Source organism: Anser anser (genome assembly GCF_964211835.1).
Source record: "Anser anser genome assembly, chromosome: 3".
Classification (NCBI taxonomy): Eukaryota; Metazoa; Chordata; class Aves; order Anseriformes; family Anatidae; genus Anser; species Anser anser.
In genome coordinates this window covers 46,329,187-46,339,328 of record NC_139722.1, presented here as the reverse complement: position 1 = coordinate 46,339,328, position 10,142 = coordinate 46,329,187, and the positions used below count along the sequence as shown (strand labels likewise).

Sequence of the window (10,142 nt, the reverse complement as noted above, 5' to 3'; positions counted from 1 at the left end):
GCAAGTATCTCCAGGTATTTGCCATTCAGATATCCAGTTTGTTCAATCTTCCGTCCTTTTCCTCTTTCTCATACTTACATTTTATTGCCTTAATCTGCTTTTGCCAGGCAGATGAGTCTCATTTACCTGGGTGACTACAGTAACTTTACAGTAACTCCTTCTCAGTCTATATATTTTCTGATTCATGGTAGCCGCTTCCACACTTCCTTCAATCTTGGATTAGGGTACTTTCTGAATTTGCTCAAGTGTTTCTCTCTAGAGCTATCTATCCTTTCAATAGTTCATTTACATAAAACTGACTGAGACTGTCAAAAATCCTCTGTCCTCTTCAGAGCAGATGATTATCAAGGACTTCCTAGTTCACCAAGGGATTTTCAGTGCACGCTGAATGTACCCAGTCAATATCTATTCCTGTCAAATGAACATCATTCATAACTAATTTCACATTTGAATAAATTAAAGATATATTTGTGGCTGGAATATTGGTGCAGAGAAGGAATCGTTTAAGATATATCATGGTCATAACATTATTTATTTAATTAATTACATTTTTATTAAATGATGGGATCTCTTGTATGTTTATCTTGTATTTTAAAATAAAACTTTCTTCAGTCCTTAAGCATCAGTACTTAGTACATATTCAGCAAACACACAATGCCATAGCGATTTTTCCAGTGATTCCTAAGGCAGAAAATAATCATGTTATGATTTATAGGCTCTTCTGTCCATCTACACATTCAAATAGTACTTATTAGATCAGAGAAAAGAATTGAAAATAAAATAATAATCAGAAGGCTCTATGCAAGTTCCCCAAAGTGTGCTAGCTCTTTTCACTATTTCAAAATTGCAGGTCAAATTCATCTGGTCAGATATGAACTTCTACATATCTACCACTAAGCAAGCTGCATTTATGGCCACAGGACAGAAACTGCCAGTTTTAATGTGTGATTAATGCTATCCTAGACTATATATTTATCACATTAAAGATCAAAAACTTAGAAATGTCTTCTTTTCTTAACACACAAAAGTTTGGGAGCATATATTAAAAAAAGTCCTTACCCCAAGACAGGCTTTTGAACTTGACTCTACTCACATCTCAGGACCATGCACTTCTGGAGTGGAAGACACAGAAACCAGCAGGATACCAATAGTGCTTCCTTCACTTCTGGAAACGGACACCAAATCTATAGACAGTTAGTACTTAGTTTTATATTTTTAATTGTATTTTACTACAGAAAAAGAAAAAGGAAAAACGGAGAAGGAAGGAGGGGGGAGAAGAGGGGAGGGGAGGGGAGATCTTCATAGAACCACAGAATAGGTTCTGCATAGAACCTCTGGAGATTGCCTACTTCACCCCTCCTTGCTCAAGCAGAGTCAACTACAGAAGACTGCCCAGGACATTGTCTAGTTGGGTTTTGAAAACCTGCAAGGATGGAGACTCCACAGCCTCTCTGGACTGTTTCAGTGTTTGACCATTCTCACAGTGAAAAAGATTTCTCTTACATATAAATGGAAATTCTTGTATTTCAGTTTGTGCCTAATTACTCTTATATTCACTTAATGTCACTTAAAAGGGTCTGGCTCCACCGTCTTTACTGTCCTCCAGCAACTACTTATACACATTGCATGGGTATCCCCGAGTCTTCTCCAGGCTGAACAGCCTCAGCTCTCTCAGCCTTTCACTGTATGATAGATATTCCAAGCCTTTAACATTGTTTTGGCCCTTTGCTGTGCTAACTTCAATATATCCATGTATCTCTCATACTCAGGAGCCCAGAATCAGATACAGTGATCCAGATGTGGTCTCAGATGAAACAAACTATGTTAGATGTGAAATATTATGGCATAAGGCATGCATGTATGTACCACTACCCATGCAGTACAGAATCACACAGAATGACTAAGGTTGGAAGGGACCTCTGGAGATCACCTAGTCCAACTCCCTTGCTCAAGCAGTGTCACCTAGAGCACATTGCACAGCATGGCATCCAGGAAGGTTTTAAGTATCTCCAGAGAAGATATTCACAACCTCTCTGGGTGACCTGTCACAGTGCTCTGTATCAGTCAATTTTTGACATTTCTCCTTGCTGTATCATTTTAAACAAATAACATCCAGCTTATATCGAGCACTTTTAAATTAATAAAAGTCCAAGTTCAGTAGAAATAGCAAGAAAATCCACATTAGACAAAAGTTTTAAGGAAAAGTTATGGTGAGTTAAAAAGATTCATTTTTTATTTCATTTGACCATGACAACACATCTTATAGATGTTTAAAAAATTTTTCATGTCAGACATACAGCAGCAAAAGAATTATATTTCCAAAAAAGTCTCACAAGCCAGACAATCTTAATTGAGAAACAGGCATAAAAAAACCCACACAAACAAACAAACACACAAATATATACCCCTGAAACAACATAGAAATACCTACACAAGAAGAATATGCAACTTTTTCTCCACAAACCTGCTTTCAAAATGAGTAGGCCTTTGATTTCAACCTGAAAGTTTCTGAAATGCTAGACAAAGGAAAATACATTATTAGCTAATGTTAGGGCTTAAAGGGTATATGTGCAGGGAAAAAAGTTCCATTCAGAACAGAAACAAAGCCATTTCTATGCTAAGTGTCATTAAGCTATCCACCTATTAGCAACAAATATCAGGGAATACAAACATAGGTTTCAGAAAGTGAGCAACCTAAACTAGTAAGATGCAGTCATCATTATTTATCCTCAACATTAATCAGGTATGTCTGTTTCCAGCTGTTGTTATTTTGTTTAATTTAATTAGAAACAAACCACTGTAACTACTGAAATCATTAGAAGAGGTTAGTAGCCTATGACAATAGCTGGGACTCAAAAGTAAGGATCAGTCATATCCCAGGACTCCTGCCCTTCACAGTCTTATTAGAGCCAATAAATTCGACACTTAAGCTTTACCTTTGGCCCTTCCTTCCTATCAATATGCAAATAACTCTATGATTTTCAGCCTGATAGCTGACAAGATGCATTGGGTACTAAGGGTGGTATTCACAGTGGTGCAAAAACAAAGAAAGAAAAGCCATTAGCACATGAAAGACTTTCATGATCTTGGGTAGCACACATTTCTGAGGTGTAAAGATGCCCTATATCCCAAGAAGGTGGCCAGTGACACTTCTTAGCAGAAAAACTGCTAAATCTGAAGACATATAACGGAGCTAGCTTTAAATGCCAAATTAAGGGAAGGAAAATGTATGGTTTAGTGAACAAAATAGTGTTAATGTTCAATTGCCTTGCTTTAAGTCTGCAAATATTGAAAAAAAACTGGAGGTTTATGATTGCAGCCCCAAGCTACAGATCTTATACAAGAAACAAATTTTAAGCCTATCGTTATCTATTAATTTTGTTTTAAACTATGCAGTTTTCTGCACTTCCAATTTAACACACCAGTATTCATTTATCACTGTAGGGCATTATGGGCAGCTGCAAAGTGAAGATTCAACTGGATATTGGCAGACTTACACAGAAATGTAATGTTGCCCTGGGTTACAGCTACAATCTAATTTTGGCTGATGAGTAAACACCCTTGAGTTTGGTTGTATATTCTTTGATCATTATTGGTTGGTCTTTCAAATAATACTGATACTCCTTTCTTTGTCATACCCCTTCTTCTCCTCCACTTGCATTTTCTCTTTATTCTGCATTAGTTATTTGTCTCACTATGAAAATATCATTTATACTTTGCCTTTTGTATTTATTGAGGGCCATCTTCTATGTTTTGGGTTTGTGGTGTTTTTTTTCAGAAAGATGTCAAGTCTCATAGTGCCTATTATGTTGCCCTGACACTGTGCAAGGCACACAGCAGAGCATTTCAGAAGTTCTTCTGCTTTGCTACACTAGTAGGTTATGAACTGTGCCTCTAGTCATTTACTTCTGAGTGAGATTTACAAACCATGAGTAGCAACAGAACAAGGAAAGAGTGCAGAACAGGCACAGCAGCCAAGAAGAAAAAAATAAAGCAAGATTAAAGCTTCTGGAACTTTAAGTTTAATATCTTATTGAATCAAGACAAAAATAATTTTATCAAAAAATATGCAGGAAGAGAGAACAGTGACTGTATATGTCTATGGAAGATGTGTATGAATACAGTGACTCCGTTTAACGAGCAGAGCTGAATCTTGTCATCTTGCTCATAATGAGAACTTCCTTAGGTGGACAGAAGTATTCTGATACACAGCATGTATTTCTCAATTTTCAAAACTGACTCAAAACTTTGACTTGAAAAAGCTTGAGCAGACTTAGTTCATCAGCCACGACATCAGTTCTGCAGCTTTTAAGTGGCCCAGTTTCTAATTTGTATATATTGTCCTCAGAAAATAAGTTGAAATAGTTCCATTTAGTTTGGAAAAAAAAAAAAAGTTTTAGTTTGGAAAAAAAGTTTCCAACAGATTACATCTTATAACCATGACAGATCCAATAAAAATAGGAGTTTGGAACTTCACAAATATTGAAATTGTGGAATGAGATTTTATTTAAAATATATATGTTTAAAGGATAGTACAACAGTCTAATTTGTGAAAAAAAGATCAGATCTTGTTTAGGTAAACAAAAGGACCTCAGTTTGTTTAACCACCTCCAGAGTCCTGTCTGGAGATCATCTGATGAATCTTCAACCTCTTTCATTGGCTATCCTTTTCTTCATTTTTGATACACATCATCTCATTGCCACTGTTAAAAGAATTCCTTATCCCACGCATAAAACAGTATTTTTTCTGATCTTTTTTCATTCCAGATAAAAGGAATATTCTGAAGAAATGAAACCGATATGTGCCATTTTTAAAAGGCAGAAAGCATACAGCTGTGTTCCTGAGTACTGGAGAGTCTGAGTAAAAACAAGAACTACTTACCCACATGCATTTTTCTCTGAGTTCTTGCAGCAACTTTCCATTCAATGATGAAATATATGGCACTCTCTTTTGTAAGCTGCGGAATAAACATTTTCCAGAGTAATTTACATTTATTCATGGAAGCATATGATATATGGTTGTTGTCTTAGAGCAAATTATAGCCTGTGAGACACCAGAACAATGACAACATATGGTTCATCCTACCTCACAGAATATGCTAGGTAAATGGCCATCCTAGACTTCTCTGATTTTTATAGGCATCAGCAGAGAAGTGTCTGAAATTTTAAGTTTCCTCTCCTCCCCTCTCCTCTACCTCCCCCTTCCCGTTCTTCCATAACATGGCACAAAACAAAAATATTCAGTAATGATGGTGTGGTGAGAAACAAAGACTGAGCTTCTGCCAGTCTGTGAGTAAACTGCTTACAGGTTTACGTAAATAAAGTCAATAAGGCCTCCTAAAAATGTTTCCAAAAGATACCAAGTCTTATTATGTTTAGAGGTTATCTGCCTGAGAGGAATAAGGAAATAAGTTAAAGGAAGCAGAGATTTGGGAAAAGGATAGAAAAAACTGAAACATTTAAAATATTCAAAATCCTGTAAGTCTCATATCAAAGGCAATTCAAAATATTTAAAATAATTGTTTTGACTTTAAGAGCATGCCATTCATCAATATATTTTGGAAATCTATGTACAGCAACTGGCTGTGTGAAAGTATTGCTGACTTTCATTTCTCCATCTTAATTTATCCAGGAAAAGAAACACAGAACAAACAAGCAAACAACCCTGAAAGTTTCCCATAGGTTGTTATGTTTTACCAAAGAAAGTGTTTTCCCAGTGTCTATCACCCACTACAATTTAAACACCCACTTTTATTAATAAGTTAATATCAATTAATAAAACAGATGGTATAACAATGCAAAATGCTACATCTTCATTTCAGTTTCTTTTTGTCATAAAGGGCTGTTTTTCAGCTGATTTCTCGCTGCAGCTTGGTTTTGTACCATGTAAGGAAAAAAAATTATCTGTAATCCATCAGTAGGCTTCTCCCTTAACAAGGTATGAATTAAAAAGGTCAGGGCAAATCTGTGTTATTTTACTGGGTCTGGTTGGGATGGAGTTAACTTTCCCTGCAGTGGCCCACATAGTGCTGTGCACTTGTAATTAGAACAGCATTGATATCACACTGGTGTTTTGGTTATTGCTGAGCAGTCCTTACATAGCATCAAGACTCCCTACCAACCCCTCCAATTGCCAGAAGGCTGGGGGTGGGGAAGAAGTGGGGAAGGGACATCACCAGGGCAGCTGACCTAAACAGACTAAAGGGTTATTCCATACCATGTGGTGTCACACACAGCAGTAAAAGCTGGGAAAGGGGGAAGGAGAAGGAGGGTGGGGGGTGCTCTTGTTATGAAGACATCTGTCCTCCCAAACAACCACTGTGCATATTGAGGTCCTGCTTCCCAGGATGTAGCCAAACATCGCTTATGGATGGGAAATAAATATTTTTTTTTCTTCCCTCTGTGTTTCCACATAGCCTTTACTTTTTCTTTTTCCCCTTTTCCCTTTAATTACTCTTAACTCAACCTGTGAGCTTTTTTTCTTACCAAAATATTTTCTTCTCTCCCTCTTAGTTCGAGGAGGGGGAGGGAGAGAGTGGACGTGGTGAAGTTTAGCTGCTCAGCAAGGTAAAACCACCACAGTTATTTATGAGTGACCAACATTTCTGACCCTACTGTCCTTATATTTACACTAATAAATTAAACGTGGCTAGGTCTGCTATTAAGGAAAACTGTCATGGAATGCCATGGACTTACTTATACTTTATTCTCTCTAACCTTGTAAACAGGATGCCCTCCTTAAAACTGCTTATTTTCCCATGGAAATTGCTGAACTTTTCCTGGGAAATACACTGAGGTACACCTGAAGCAGGGCCAAAACTATAACTATTTGACTGAACCAAAACTATGCTAGGGACCACTCTAAAAAATTTTCCATAGGGGCAATTTGACAATAGAGACAATTAGGTTAAGGTGCCTGGGAATGTCCTGACCTTGTTTATTTTGGTAGGGGTAGCCTTTGTATCTATGTGTCATCGGAATAATTTAGAGAAATATTAAGTTTCAACAATTCATATACAAAATAGAGTAAATCTAAAACCTGGAAAGATTCTTTCTGAATTCAGTGATCTTTAAATTAGGATACTTAGTCCTTCCTCAGATAGGCTTCCATTTCAAAAAACATCTTTTAATACAGCTGGGATGGAAACATGATGGAGCTGCATTCCCTACAGAAAATTTTTGTGAGCAAAGCTAACTCTCTGGTGCCTACTTTCAATTCCATATATGTAAACGCTCTATTTAAACTAACCTTTGTTTGCTGTCCTCACAGGAATATGCAATATTCACATGGTGGGGATACATTCCCTTGCAGGCCTCCTCCACCTGTTTTTTTCTCAGCTTCAAAAGTAGAGGGAAAGTTATTTTTGTTTTCAGTCAATCACACTAGATACCTCTTTGAGGTGTGTCTCTAATTCAGTGTTGTGGAAAATCACGTTTTCTTCTGCTATGTTTTCCATTTACCACCACAGGAGCCAACTATTTAATTACTCCAAATAGGCACCCCTTCCAGAGACGGTTTATTAGCAGAACTTAAGCAAACACAAGCAATTTGTAGTCCATTGAGATGTGCCTGTGTACTTAACCATAATGGGAGGGGAAATATGATTTTAAAATTTGTCCTTTGAACCATTCTGTGTAAAATCCAAGTTATGAAGTCGTACATCCCTATGGACACTGCATGAACAAATTTCCCACATGGCATTTTACAATTAATTTTCATCCCCTTGAACTAAACACAAACAATCTGACAACTGCTTTATGCAAATGTGTTCTGAACTTCTTTGAAGTAGCTATTCTTAAGGCAGATATCATCTCCGCTTGGGGCTGAGCAATGAAATGATTTATATTTGTTTCAGTAAAAGAAAAAAAAAAAAGTGCTAGAAGTTATTTTCTACATGGTTTGCTCCATTAGATACATTTATTCTGACAGAAAGTGCTGAAATGCTAGTAATAAAGTGCTGGAATTACACATTTCAGCTTAGGATCAAAATCCAGCAAAAAGTGAGAAAAGGCTTGTATCTTTGAACTAATCTGGGAAGTATGTATTATTTAAACAACCATGCAACCAGAGTTTTTCCAAGTAAAAAGCAGTTCTCTGAAGGGTCAGATGAAGAAAGGAATGGCCTGGAAAGACTAGCTGAGACTGTACAAACAAAACCCATAACCTTGGTTTAGGTGCAAAAAATAACTATGAAAACAGAAAAGGCTAAACGAGGTTTTTGTAATTAGGCATTAGAATTATTTTAGTATGAAAGTAGTTTCCAGGACACCTGGGAAACTACTTAGTTTAAGATACTATTAGTATAGCAGCCGAGAAGTTGGAAAAAAATGACAAGTTTCTGAACATGTAAGACTATGTTCTGACTTAACAGCTTCTCGCCAGCTGTAATACTTGATCTTGATCCATCTATTCGATCAAATACTATCAGTCTATACGCGAAATAGGCTAACACGAGCCTTATGAAGTTCAACAAAGGGAAGTGCAAGGTCCTGCACCTGGACCTGGGGGGAAAAAACCCCAGGAATATGCTGGGGACCACCCTGCTTGTAAGCACCTCTAAAGGAAGGGACCCGGGGATCCTGGTGAACACCAAGTTGAACATGAACCATCAGTGTGCCCTTGCCACAAAGAAGGCTAACAGCATCCTGGAGAAGTGTTGCCAGCATGTCAAGGGAGGTGATCCTTCCCCTTCTGCCTAGCACCGGTGAGGCCACACCTGTGGCCCCCCAGTACTAAAGAGACATCAGCATACTGGAGACAGTTCAATGTGGAGCCATGAAGATGATGAAGGGATGGGAGCATCTCGTCTATGGGGAAAGGCTGAGAAAGTTGGGACTGTTCAGCTTAGAGAAGAGAAGGATCAGGAGGGATCTCATCAAGGTATATAAATAACTGAAGGGAGGGTGCAGAGGACAGAACCAAGTTGTTTTCATTTGTTTCCACTGCCATAACAAGAGGCAGTGGGCACAAACTGAAACACAGAAGGTTCCTTCTGAACATCTGGAAGCACCTCTTCACTGTGCACGTTACCCAGAGAGACTGAAAGATGTTTCTTGGAAATACTCAAAAGCTGTCTGGACATGGTCCTGGGCAAGTGGCTCTAGGTGCCCCGTTGTGAAAGATGTGTTGGACCATATGATCTCCAGAGCTCCCTTTCAACCTCAACTACTCTGTGATTCTGTGATCAAAAATTGGTTTTGTTTCTCTACGGACTGTTTTTCTTACATTCTTAGATCTTATTTAAATAACTGTACTATTGATATTTTCTGTCTTAAAAAAAAAAATAAAAAATCCTCCGCGACAAAAATTGCTCCGAAAAATATATGTTAGCTGGGTTAGAAACAAAACCATCTATTCCATGTCTTGGGGTAGAATCTATAGATAATTTCAAATAGATCAGCTACAACTCAGAAACTGGTAAGCAACAAGATGACGGTGCACAGAGATAGGATTTTGTAAAATTTGTGTAAACTACCCTGCAACTTGTTAGTAAGGAGTTATACATATTTGGCTTCTTCTGCAGATATTTTTCATTTCAGTTACACATTTTGGGGGTGAGAAAGAATTAACTTTTACTATAAATTTGATAAAAATCTAATAACATGAATTAGTTGCCCACTGTCATGCTGGAGATGTCGACAGAAAACATTATACAAAATGGAGGTGCAGAAATTCTGTTTGTTATTTTTTACACTTAACTAGTCAAAACTAGTTACTGTAGAAATATGCCTAAATGAAGTTATTATTTATTTTCTCAGATCAAATTATCATTGGCTAATACGTGATTTTGATTTCACGACTGCCACAGACTGGGGGTTTCTTTGTTGTTTGTTTTTGGTTTTGGTTTTAGTTGCTGGCTTTTTACCATTTAACCCTGAGTATCTCAACTACTGAGAGCGTGGTGAACAATGTGACCAAAAAAATCATCATGATCATCAAGGAAATATTTGTCATATTCAGCATTCAATGATACCACATATTTGAACAACTGAGGAACTATTCAACAGTCAAACTCCAAAGCTGGGCTGAGTAAAAAATGAAAGTACTTTTTTCTTTAATGTTTTTAGGTGGAATAGCTACATAGCAAAAATTCATACATCAGCTTATATATTTAATTCCCTGATGAAGGATTTAGGGGGAG

At 37.3% G+C, this 10,142-nt stretch overlaps 1 long non-coding RNA gene across 2 annotated transcripts; it reads right to left on the bottom strand.

Annotated features, from left to right (window-relative positions):
- Positions 1-482: 482 nt before the first annotated feature.
- LOC310896058 lies at positions 483-2,681 on the bottom strand. Of its 2 annotated transcripts, none has more exons than XR_014581151.1 (4): positions 2,641-2,681; positions 2,465-2,516; positions 1,060-1,165; positions 483-681 (listed from the first exon to the last, which is right to left on the bottom strand). It is a non-coding gene; the product is annotated as an uncharacterized lncRNA (long non-coding RNA). The 2 variants fall into 2 exon arrangements; XR_014581152.1 differs by having other exon boundaries at positions 1,060-1,184; positions 2,641-2,671.
- Between the last annotated feature and the right edge of the window lie 7,461 nt (positions 2,682-10,142).